The sequence below is a fragment of the Phascolarctos cinereus genome, unplaced genomic scaffold (genome assembly GCF_003287225.1).
Source record: "Phascolarctos cinereus isolate Bilbo 61053 unplaced genomic scaffold, phaCin_HiC Scaffold_5;HRSCAF=322, whole genome shotgun sequence".
Classification (NCBI taxonomy): domain Eukaryota; kingdom Metazoa; phylum Chordata; class Mammalia; order Diprotodontia; family Phascolarctidae; genus Phascolarctos; species Phascolarctos cinereus.
Window position 1 is genome coordinate 19,621,894 of NW_027555958.1, and position 12,869 is coordinate 19,634,762.

Here is a 12,869-nt window from a genome sequence, read left to right on the forward strand (position 1 = left end):
TTGGAAGGGAAACCTAAATTAGCTTGCAAGTATGCTCTTCTAGAGCTGTAAGGGAGCAGGACCCTTCCAGCCTTGGGGGGAATCATGGCCAAGCTTGGGCTAGCTGGACAGGCTGACTTAGAACCTAAGAACTGGCTAGGCTGGGAGTAGACAGCTTCTTTCAATCACCCCATCAACAAGCATTTATTTAAAGCACCCGTAATGCTAGGCACTGAAGATACAAACCCAAAAGTGAAGCCATATTTATATATTGCCAACTAAAGCTATTTAAACAACGTCAAATAAAGTGACAAGAAAAGACTTCCCCCCTTCCCCTCCCCACCCCATAAACACCTGGCAGCCAAGTGGGACAGTGGATAGGGCACTGGGCTTGGAGTAAGGAAGCCCTGAGTTTAAATCCAGCTTCAGACACTTACTTGATGTGTGACCTTGGGCAAGTCACTTAACCTCTGTCTGCCTCAGTTTCTTCAACTATAAAATGAGGATAAAAATAGCGCCTACCTCCCAGAATTGTTGTGAGGATAAAATGAAATAGTGTTTGTAAAGTGCTTAGCATGGTGCCTGGCACATAGACATTTAATAAATGCTTGTTCCCTTCTCTTCCTCCCTGCCCCATGCAGGGGGGCCATGGAATCAGTGAGTGAGGGCACACAGTCAGAGAATACGCATAACCTCCCGGAATATACATAGAGGACTCATATGAAGGGAAGCCCTTTGATGAGAGTGCATGTGTAGAGGGCACACTTATAAGGGACGTGGATGACCCTGGCACATACATGAGCAGATCAATTTGCACTTTTAGTGCTGGGTGTCAGTGTCTTCTGATGTCATCACTCACATTACCTTCTGCCATTCTCTTCTGGGCATCAACTCTCAGCTCTCCATTGAGCTCCTTGTCTCTGCTGAGGGGATAATCTCTGAGCTGGATGTCACATCTCTGTACTGGGTATCATCAAGATTTCTCATCTCTGAACTGATCTCTGCTACCACTTACTGGGCTTCAGCTCTTCGGGGTCAACTACTCACTCTTCCTTCCCATCTACTAAAGTGTAGTGGCCAGAAAGACTCTCCCTGACCATGGCAGGCAATATTCTTTTAATGCTTAACTGCTCTGTCTATGAGCTGCCACATCTAACTAGATGACCAGCAAAGGTTGACTAGAATGCTTCAGGCTGATTAAATCCGTTGTTTTAACTTCTGGGGAGTAGTGTTGATTTTAAATATGTGGTCTCCTACAACTAAAGGCCTTAGGGTTAGGAAACTCCCTGAAACTACTCTTTTAACCTCTAATGAGATTCCTGTGCCACCTCCCCCCCAACCCATTTTGAGGGATCTTTTAAACACAAAAGCACCATCTAGAGACTGGAGCATTGAAGGCCCTTCCTTCCCAAATCTTCTTTGAAGATGAACAAAAACAAATGGCCCACATTTCTGTCATTATTATGTTTATCTATCCATAGCAAAGAAACCCTGACTTGTATTCTGGATAGAAACACTTATTTTCTTTCCCATAGAGTCTACCACTTTGTCATAGTCATCTCGTATTGTTCTCTGACTGTTTCTAAGGTGTGACTTTTGTTTCCCCAAATAGATTGTGCATTCCTCAATGGCAGAGACTGTGTTTTCTCTCCCTGAATTTCCCATGACATTTAGCACAAGGCTGGGCACAAACCAAGGGAGGGGGAGGGAATGGGGTATGGGGCTCATTAACTGCTTTCTGACTTCACACCTAGAGAGCCAAAGAAATGAAAACTGCATCCTTCCCCACTCCCCAAACAGGAGGGTGGGACCTAATACCCATCTGGCATTAGGTGTGTACCAGGCTCTCCATCAACTCACCCTGGAGCCCTCACTTCCTTCTCTGGGCCTCAGTTTCCCTACTTGTAAAATGAAAACAACATTTCTCACCCTTGTTACTTCCCCCTGGGGACTAGGAGATGACAGAAGAAAAGAGAATGGGAAATACTTTGCCTAAGCCTCTCTGCTCTACAGGGTTCATGGAAATGTCACCTGAAGTGAATTTTTATTTGCGGTGATTTAACTCCATGGGAGTAGAACTGAGCAGAACCAGAGCCTGCATGATTGGTGGGAGGGAGGAGAGGCAGAGATGCTCAGGTCAGAGACCGGGAAGTGGGAAATCATAGAACTCAGAGCCCATCGACAGCAACCTCCTCATTGGACAGATGCGGAGATTGTTAAGTGATTTCTTCAGGATTACATGGCTAGTAATCGTCAGAGGCGGGATTTGAACACAGGTCTTCCTGACTCCAGGTCCAAAGGCCTGTCTACCATGCCATGCTGACTCTCAGAATGTCTCTAATTGGAGACCAACTGAACATTGTAGCCTGACAGGAGACGTGGTCCTAGGAGGGGATACTCTTAGATTTCTGGGCTAGATGCCAGGCTGACCTGCTCCTTAGAGTACATTGAGGGTATCATAATGGGGTGTAGTTACTTCTTATCTACACATTAAGGAATGTCATAATTAATCAGGTCAGTATCAGTGGGAATATCCCTGTATAAATGCCCTTTATAATGATTAAACTATTGGAGTCTTAGGCAAACTGATCCCATTAGAATGTTCCCTGGGATAAGGCTAGGGACCGGGCCCTTCGGAAGCTTGACCAGATTTTCTCAAAGCCCAGCTACGGGGCTCATTAGACTGTAGCGATTCACCGAAGAGTCCCCCCGAAGAGAAAGGAGAATTTCTAATAACTCCCCTTTCCCCTCAGGAGGGCAGCCCCCCATTCCCTGGTTAACCTAATTACATGGGGCTCGAGCCTGGGATGAAAGCTATTCTCCAGCCAGGCTGGAAGAATATTAAATCTGCAGGAGGCCAGAGGGAGATGAGGGTGGCGAAGTTATTTTTAGACAATGAGGCCATGGCTGCTGGTAGTGTTTTGAAGTCTAGCTCTCAGGCTGCTAGGGGGTGGGGGTGGCGCAGGGGAGGAACAGAAGCTTTAAAGGAGAGGGAGGCTTGGAAGGGGAACCATGCCAGCCAACAGCACCCCCCAAGCAGACATGGTCCAAGGCACAAAGGAGGAGGAAGAGAGAAAACGGTTCTTTGCTGGATTCTTCTAGGTGAGGGGAAGCCTCCCTGGGATCTCCCGCTCTTCTCTCTGATCCCTCCTCCCTAAGCAGAAGGGTAGAGCACCTGACCTAGGGAAGGACCCCTGGGATACCATGGCAGACCCTGGCACCAGCGTGCTGTGATGAAGGCAATTCACACCCCATCTTGGAGCCGAGGCCAAAGGGTGATTTTTCTCCTGGATAAAGCAAGGAGAATTCATCTCAGATTTTCCTTTCTTTCCATCCCTCTCCTCCCACCCCATCACCTACACACCTTAACAGGAAGATACAGGGGAGAAAAAGGAAGATTCTCAGCAGCTTAGGACAGTGGAGATGGCTATGGGGTCATAAGATCTGGGTTCAAATCTCACTTCTGACATTACCTTAGATTTAACCTCTCTAAGCCTCTGTTTCCCCTCTGTAAAATGAAGGGTTTGGAAGGGTTTGGACAAGATGGCCCCAGAGCTCTACACCTGATTCTAAGATTCTTCTCACCAGGTGGGAGCCTCACTGGTAGGTTGGGGTTTGTCAGAAGCAGTGACTTTTCTAAGGAGGCTGGTTGCTTGTTTACCTTTCCCCCTCCCCAATTTTGTTCTCAGTATGCATACCAGGCTCCTGCCCCTCTACTTTCCTATGGGGAGGGCGAGTCAGGGAAGGAAAATCATCCCCCAGAAGTGTCCAGTCAGGGGTGGAAGCGAAGGGGCTGGAGAAGGGAACAAGCATTTATTAAGCGCTTACTACATGCCAAGCACTATGCTAGACCCTGGAGACACAAAGACAGAATCAAACTGGCCTGCCCTCAAGGAGCTTATATTCTATCATGAGGACCGCAAGCACACATGCAGTCGAATACAAAATAGATACAAACTAACTGGGGGTGGGGGGAGGGTTTAACATGAAGAGCAATTTAATAGTGTAACAGAGCAAAGGGTGTAATAGAAGAATGGTAGGATCAGTGCATCATTTCTGTCTATTTCACATTTTCAAATTTAAAATTTGCTTGGATGGGGAAAGCCATAAAATGAGCAATCTGGTACAGAGGAAAGGGTGCTGGATTTGGAGTCAGAAGTGCTGAGTTCAAATACTATCTCCAACGATCACTTGAGCCTCTCCAGGACTCGCATCTCCCAGGGGAGGGGGCGATAGTCTTCCCTCCCTTTCCCTTCCTTTCCCCTCTTTTCTTTTCCACTTACTCTGTCTCTCTGAACACTCCCTTCTCCCAAGCAGCCTCCTTGAAATGGAGGATGGACAGCAGAGCACTTACATCACCAGACCTCTCACGGCTCCCTGGTGCCAAACCACAGCCATTGCTCCATCCTGGGTGGTTGGCCTGGGTTCCTGCATGTTTCATAGGGAGTGTGGAAGGGGCAGAGAGCCTAACCCAAGAGCCAGAATGCCTGGTCATATCCCTAGGCCCACCTGTCTACACCAGCTCATAGGCTGGAGCAGATGAAGAAACTGAGGACAAGATAGGCTAAGTGATTTGCCCAAAGTATTAAGTGGCACAGGCAGAATTTGAATCCAAGTCTTCTGACTCCTTAGCCAGGGTTCTATAATAGAACAACTCATTTTGAGAGCTTACAGAGAGGCAGAGTGGACAGAGAGCTGGGCCTGGAGTCAGGAAGAACTACCTCAGTTCAAGTTGAGCCTTTGGCATATTCTGGTACTGTGTTACCCTGGGCAAGTCCCTTAACTTCTCAACTCTCTAAAGCTGTAGGTTGCAAAGTAGGTGCCAGTCTACATTTGTTTTTTTTGTTTAGTTGTTTTCAGTCATGTCCCACTCTTCATGGCCCCATTTGGGGTTTTCTTGGCAAAGATGCTAGAGTGGTTTGCCGTTTCCTTCTCCAACTCATTTGACAGATGAGGAAACTGAGGAAGGCCTCCCCCACTTCCCTCTCCCTCAAGGCCACCTGTTATAGTAGACAGAGGTCCAGGTTGGCACAGGTGATGCCCATCAGTTCCAGATCCAGACTGTGGCAAATTAGAGGTCACTTAAATTCTCAGTGCCTTGGGTGACTCTCTAAGAAGTTGCAGGTGGGCTGCCTGGGAAGGAAAGGAACTCCCCAGAGTTCCCCAGACTGATTGGGTCTATGTCATTTTAGCATCTCAGGTAGTACAAATATTGCTGTTCCTATTTTACAGATAAGGAAAATGAGGTGCAGAGAAGTGATTTGTCCAAAGTCATCCAGCCAATAGGTAGGAAAATGGTGACTAGAACCCAGGAGTCTCTGATTTCCACTCCAGGGTTTTTTCCACTATGCTCCATTTGAAAGGCCTGAGAAGAGACCTCACTCAGTGGGATGTACAGGACCCTACAAAAGTGGAGACTAAAGAAACCTCTTAAAGGGCCAGCTATGCCAGCGCTGTCTGAGCTGGGAAGAAAGCCCCAGCCCCAACCTCTATTGTTCTCCCACCCATCTGCTTCTCCCCCTGGAGGCAAAGGCTGGGGGATGTGACTGAATTTCAGAAGGTAGTGCTTTCTGCCCTAGGCTGGCTGGGCCAATACTAATGAGAGGAGGAGGGAGGGGAAGGGTCTGATGAGAAGGGGGAGCGAGAGAAACAAGGCCCATGGATTTGTGATGTCAACCCTGGCTCTTTGCAAGAGAGTTCAGCATCGGACCCAAGCTGCTGGGAACATAGGGAGGGGAGGGGATACAAGCCATTTGAGAGAGCTCATAAGTGGGTTAATTAAGGAGAACCTTCTGGGGCCCTCGGTAATTAGTAATGGGAGCCATCCTGAAAACCCACATCTGGAGCCCTGAGTAGATCGCATCAGCAGAATGGAGCCTGTGACGGTAGCCCACATCCCAGAGGCTGCCTGGAGAGGCTGAAATCCAAGCCCAGCTCAGGAGCATAGGGAAGCAAAGTCAGTGATGGACCCATTGCCCACACTTCTGCTGCAATGTCGAGGGAATCTCTACAAACCCACAACCCCCAGAGGAGTCCAAGCTCTCCCAACCAGTCACTCAGCACGTCCCATTTGGCCACCATGTTTTGAATGAGTCCATCACCCTACAGAGCCAAAGGCTGGGACTTGGGGTTTTTGGGGGGGAGGATGCCTGAGGAGTGGCCATGTGCTTTAAAAATTAGAGGGGCAGCTTAGCCTTCTAATGTCCAATCCCAACCTTTCACTCGATGGTCCCATAGGTCTCTTGTTCCATGCTTGCCCTTGAAAAAGGAACAGATGATGATGGTGATGATGATGGTGATGATGATGGTGATGATGATGGTGATGGTGATGATGGTGATGATGGTGATGATGGTGACGGTGATGATGGTGACGGTGATGATGGTGAGATGGTGATGGTGATGATGATGATGGTGATGATGATGATGGTGATGGTGATGATGGTGATGGTGATGATGGTGATGATGATGATGATGATGGTGATGATGGTGATGGTGATGATGATGGTGATGGTGATGATGATGATGATGGTGACGATGATGATGATGATGGTGATGATGATGATGGTGATGGTGATGATGATGGTGATGATGGTGATGGTGATGATGGTGATGATGATGATGATGGTGATGATGATGATGGTGATGATGGTGATGGTGATGGCTATCATTTGTAGAACACCTACTATATGCTAGGTGCTTTACAAAGATGATCTCATCTGATCCTCACAAGGAGGCAGGTGCTGTTATTATCCATGTTTTACATAAACCAAACAGGGTAATTGACTTGCTAAAGGTCATACAGTTAGTAAGCAACACAGGATCATAGCTCTAGAGCCGAAAGGGATTTTAGAATTATCCCTTTATTTTACAGAAAAGGAAACTGAGGCTCAGGGAGAGTAAGTGATTTGAGCAGAGGGAATGGGGGGTGGAGGGGGCTCATAAAGGTAGTAAGGATCAGAATTTGAATCCAGGACCTCTGACTCCAAAGCTCATGTGATTCCCATTCTCCTACCTCTCCTGGTGTTCTGGCTTTTTCATGCTCCTAAACTCCAAATCAGGTTCCATAATAGATTCATCCCAATTTCTAGGCTCACTGACTAGGCCACTTTCTCCCTCCCTCAGTCCCCAGTGAGTGATGACAGGGAAGAGAACCCAGCTTGGCTTGGGAATGCTAATTCCGGACATCTCCTGGCTTCCTCTGCCCCATCCATCAGCTCGAAGGGGCCTCCGAGGCATCTTCTTCTTCAGCTGCAAGCCTTCAGCACCCTCTCCCGGCCCCTCAGGGCGTCACCAGGAGATGCTTGGCAGCTGTTAAGGAAAAGCATTTTAAGGGATGCAGGCTGATAACCGGGGTCTTTGTGTCGCTGATAATAACTCTGGGTCCTCACCAAGCTAAAAACCACTCACCCCCTGCCCTTGTCTCAGCAGAGAGGGCCTCAGTTCTCTCCACGCCTTCTAATTATCCAACTTGGCCACGCCCGAGTCCATCACTGAAGCTGCAATTATTTTTTCAGGACAAACTGTTTGACCATTTAATAATCCTGCTGGGCAGAAAGCCATTTCAGCAACGTTTCTGCAGTAATGCTCGGTTTTGTTCTCTATCACTAGGACCTGCTGCACACACACCTTCCCTTGGTGCTCCCTGGTAAGGTTCACGGGTTGTCGGTCTCAAGCCATGAAGGCAGCATATTCAACCCAACTGGTCTTGGAAGGTAGAGGTTGTAGTTAGTTTTGGGAGGGTGAAAGAGGCAGTGAGGACTGGAGAGTCTGGGGATCCTAATTTGGGCTTGAAAGGAAGGGAGGGGGTTATTTATTTTAAGGAGATAACACCTATACCCTTCCAAGCAGTGGTAATGGAAGGCAATTGGCACCTAGAGAGCCTCCCACATTTTCATACCTCCTGCACCTAACATTATTTTGGTCCCTCTAACCAGGACTACTCTAGCATCTCTTAACTGATCACCCCTCCTCCAGTCTCGTCTTCTCATCTGACCTCCCCATCCCTGCCTGAGTAATTATCCTAACGCATAGCTTTGAATGCCACTCTTCTCTCAGAATGGGGCCCCACAACCTGTAGGAGATAGCCTGCCATTTCAGATCCTCTGCCTAAGCTGTATGCATGCTACCGTCTCCAAGGAAGTGAGACTGAGGATCAGCCAGAGGGTGCTGGAGAGACCCCGGGGGGTGGGAGATAGGGGTGAGCTGGAGCCCGCTTGAAATGGAGCGTTACGTTTTCAGCGTCAACATTTACACTTGGGAAATCAGTGCTACACGTCAGGACCTGAGTTGTGTCTTGGTTGTCTAGACTTAGATGGAGAAAATGTTAATTTGCCAATTAAACTTAAAAGTGTCTCCTGGTACATTTCTTGGGAGAACGGATTGTTAAACATTTACAAGGACACCCCTGGTGTGAGCAGCCTGCAACACGTACTGGACAAGGATTAAGGAGAGCCAGGGTAAAAGATGCTACCAAATGAATGAACATGCGAATGAATGAATGAGTGAATGAATGAAAATGCATTTAACGAGCCCTTACATGCTAAGTACTAGAGATACAAATACAAAGTGAAGCAGCCACTGACCTCAAAGAGCTTAAAATCGAATAACTTTAGGAAGTGATGATCTGGGAAAATGCAAAGCTGATAAGTGGACAGATTATTATTGTTTTATTAGGTATTACATTATATAATAATAATAATAAATAAAAAAATAGTATAGCCCCATTTGTGGTGCAGTGGATAGAGCACCCGAAAAACTTGAGCTGAAATGTGGCCTCAGACACTTACTAGCTGGGTGACCCTGGGCAAGTCACTTCACCCTGTTTGCCTCAGTTTCTTCATCTGTAAAATGAGCCGGAGAAGGAAATGGCAAACCACTGCAGGTAGTATCTTTTTCTAGGAAAGCTCCAAATGGACTCACAAAGAGTCGGATGCAACTGAACAACAATGAAACAACATTCCACCCCTCACCCCCAACATTTTTACAGATAAGGAAACTGAAGCAAACACAGGTTAAGTGACTTGCCCAGGGTCACAAAACAAGTAAATGTCTGAGGCTGGATTTGAACTCAAGTCTTCCTGATTCCAGGCCTGACTCACTCTATCTACTTGCCCACCAAGCTGCTACTGCCACAATAGAATGAGGGATCAAGCCTCCCTTTCTAGAGGCAATGAGAGTGTTGATTTTTTTATAGTTGTCAGAGAAAGTAGTGAGGCAGCTAGGTGTGCACTGGGTGGAATGCTGGGCTTGGAATCCAGAAGACTTGAGTTCAAATTCTGCCTCTGACAACCTAGCAGCTGTATGACCTTGGGTAAGTCACAACCTCTCTGATCCTGTTATAGCCTCACCTGTAAATGAGGAGGTTGGGTTGGATGGCCTTGAAGTTCTGTTCTAGCTCTAAATCTACAACCCTGTCATGGAAAGTGGAGGGGGAGGGGGAGTGGAGGGACCCACGGCAGAAAAGGCACAGATGAGGAAAATGAGTGGATTGGCTATTTGACAAGAGCAAGGACTAACTGATGGACAGCCCTTAGGCCCCAATGGTATCTTCAGGGTGTCAAGAAATCGAGGGTGGCCTCCTACATATTGGGTGGATGAGCGGCACAAGATGGGCGGGCACAGAGGGGCTGCTTCTATATCCCCACAGGCACCCCCCATCTCTGAGACCCCATTGGGGTGCGTATGATTACGCTGGTCCTGACTTAAATTGCCAGGTTCATTTTCCACCAATCCCCGAAGTCCCCAGCCAACCATGATGTGCAATAATCAATATGGAAGCCAGCAGGTGGCAGCCTCATTTTCAAAATTAGGGGGAAGGCCAACAGGATACTCAAGTTGCCCAAAAGCTGCTTTGTGTTTCCCTTTAATGACTGATCCTTCCACCTGCATTCTCGTGATCAAGTCTCATCTGGGGAGGCTATTTCCTCCATCATCTTCCCGGACCACCCGTCATCCCAAGCCAAAAGGGGTGGCTCTCTCTCCTAAATGAGAGCTCTGTATTTCTCTCTCTCCTCTTGATTGCACCTGGCCCACACTGCCAGACTTCTAGGACAGCTTTGTACTAGTCGGCTTAGCTCTTCTGGCAGACTAGAAGCTTCCTGAGGACAGTGACATCTTACTGTCTCCCTAGCTTTAACACAGGCCACTGAACACATCTGTTGAATGAATTCTTTCTCCTCTAGAATCAATGGGTCATTTCATCTTCCTCCCCTACTCTGCCCCTCATTAACATCCAGCTCTGCATTGACAGCATCATAGCGATTCTGGGGCCGTGATGATGTTACATTCTGCACCAAAGCTAAGAGGTAGGCTTTAGACTGGCCGGCCTTCTGTTGTCTGAGGACCACCCTGGCTAAGAGCAGATAAAACTTATCACCAGAATGGTTGCTGGGGTGGGGGGAGGGGAGATGGGGGGGAGTTTCCACTTTCTTTTTTTCCATCCACAACTCAACATGGACAGTCTACTGAAGGGTGGAAAAAGCTGTGACAACATCAATGAGGAGAGTTGAAATCACAGACCCTCATGGCAGTCCAGTCCAGCTGGCTGAAGCCCACCATGGCTTTCTTGCCACTCACCCACACAACTCTCCATTTCCCCTTTAGGTGCCTTTCTGCAAAGTGTCCCCTTTGCCTAAAACGTACTCCCTCCTCTCCTGTTTCTAACTCCCTTTGTTTTTCCAAAACTCTGCTTGCACATTCCCCTCCTTACTGGGCAAGTAGTCCCAGTTGACTAGAATGGTAAGAGAGCGGTGGGACGGCAAGCTGGTAAGTCAGGGAAAGGGGACTGCACACTCATGAAGTCTTCCCTGATTCCCCTGGATGCTAATGCCCTCTCCCCAAAAAATGTACCTTGTGTTTTTTCTGGGTATACATGAGTGTCCACATCATCTCCTCCATAGAATGCAAGCTCCCTGAAGGCAGGGAAAAAATGTCCTTTTTTTTGTCTTTGTGTCCCCAGTGCCTAGCACAGTGCCTAACACATAGCAGGTGCTTAATAAATAAATGCCAGCTTGACTGAAGCTTTGAAGATCATGAAGACCCACATGAAAAGAATCTCAGTCCTCTCTTCTTTCCTAGGGCCTCTGCCATCAAAGGAATTTTTATCCTAAGCCCCATTAGTGTAAGAAAATCCCTTCTTCTTTGAGTGCCAAATCAGAATATTAAATTATCTTTTTCTTTCTTTCTGGAGGCAGCAGTGGAAAGCTTCTGTTATGATGTGAGGCTTAGGACTGGTGGCACTTAATCCTTCTGCCTACCCTTGCCAATGGGCTATCATGTTCCCTTTATGTGCTGGGGGGCCTTGGTCACAAAATAATTGGATAGAGATGGAATAGGAGGCCGGCTGACAAATGTTGCTGCAGAATGCTACACTACTTTCACATTGCAGTTTCTTTCTCTTCACTACCTGCAGCTAAAGAAACCAATCCAGGGCTGTCAGAGCATAGCTACTGCCAGTGAACGCCCTAGGCAGCACCAGCTACAAAGGAGCATAAATGAGTTCGGGGCTCCTTCTTGGCACTGTTTCTAAGAGACTAGCATCAACCCTGCTGTCTACGTACTGAGAAATGCACTCATAGCGGGTGGGGACCAGCAACTGAGATTCCTCACCTACCACCCTGGGTCCAGAAGAGAGCCCCAGTTCTGGAAACCACAATCATCTCTGCCATTGTTTCTGGACAGGGTGTGTCAATCTGTCTCTGTTATCTCATTCACCAGCTCTGGCTTAGCTTCCTAATTTCTATCCGTAGTGCTTAGAATAGTAACTAATAAATACATTTTCATTACTTATTAACCCAGGAGCACAAGATTGAGACCCAGGAGGGATCTCTGATTAGCGAGTCTAGGGCTCTTAACCCTTTTTTGCCATAGACCAATCCCTTCGGCAGTCCATGGACTGAATCATGGACAAATTCTCAGAATCACATTACAGTAGAATGGAAGCTGCCTGATAGCAGGAATTATCTCACTTTTCTATTTGTACCCTAAGTGCTTAGCACACAGTAAAGTGCTTAATGAATGCATTTTTTATTAATTCAAAAAAACATAGGATTGCAAAGGAAATTGATGGTAATGGAATAGTTCTCAAAATATTTTTTAAAAAACAAGTACACTGACTCCCAGATCAGGGTCCCTGATCTAGGCCAACCCCTTCATTTTAATAGGGGAGGAAACTAAGACCCAGAAAAAAAATTCAGGTTGAGATCAGAATTGAGCCCAACCTGGCACAGAATCACAGACCTCAGAATTGGCTAAGAGACCCTAGGGTAGCCCAACCTCTCATGGTTCAGATCCCCAGACCTTACCCAGAGGTCCTATTTCCCATCATAGCCCACGGCAATACTGCTGCCATTCCCCCTCATCTGCAGTGCTATCGTATGGCAATTTCCACCCTCCCTGATCATCACCATCCCACATGGGAGCTCTCCATAGAAGAGTTACCTAAGGATCCCACTGCCTTCCATTCCCCGAAGGAATCAAATTCTGCAGAGCGATACAGATAGTTGCGCAGAGATTTCAAAGACCTGCTTGCCTGGGCTGTGGAAGTCTGTGTGGCACTTTCTTAGTGATTCCATACAGCTGAGAATCACGAAAACATCACAATTTGGGAAGATTCGGTTACAAATTAGCCCCGGGAGAATGGAAAGCAGCACAGAGGGTGTAAACATGCATGTTTCCAAGACTGACTTTTTTGAGAAGCTGTATCAAAGATGTTGCCAAGTACCCACGTGACACAGGGTGGGCTGATTATGTAGCAACGTGGATGCCTGTGATACTCTGAGTGAGACTCCCCGCCCACACACATTAGGCTCACTCTCCAAGGGGTCAAAGACTAGAGGAGGGCTGCCCTCAGACCACCTGTCCCACCCCACCCCCCAAATTAAGAGATTATT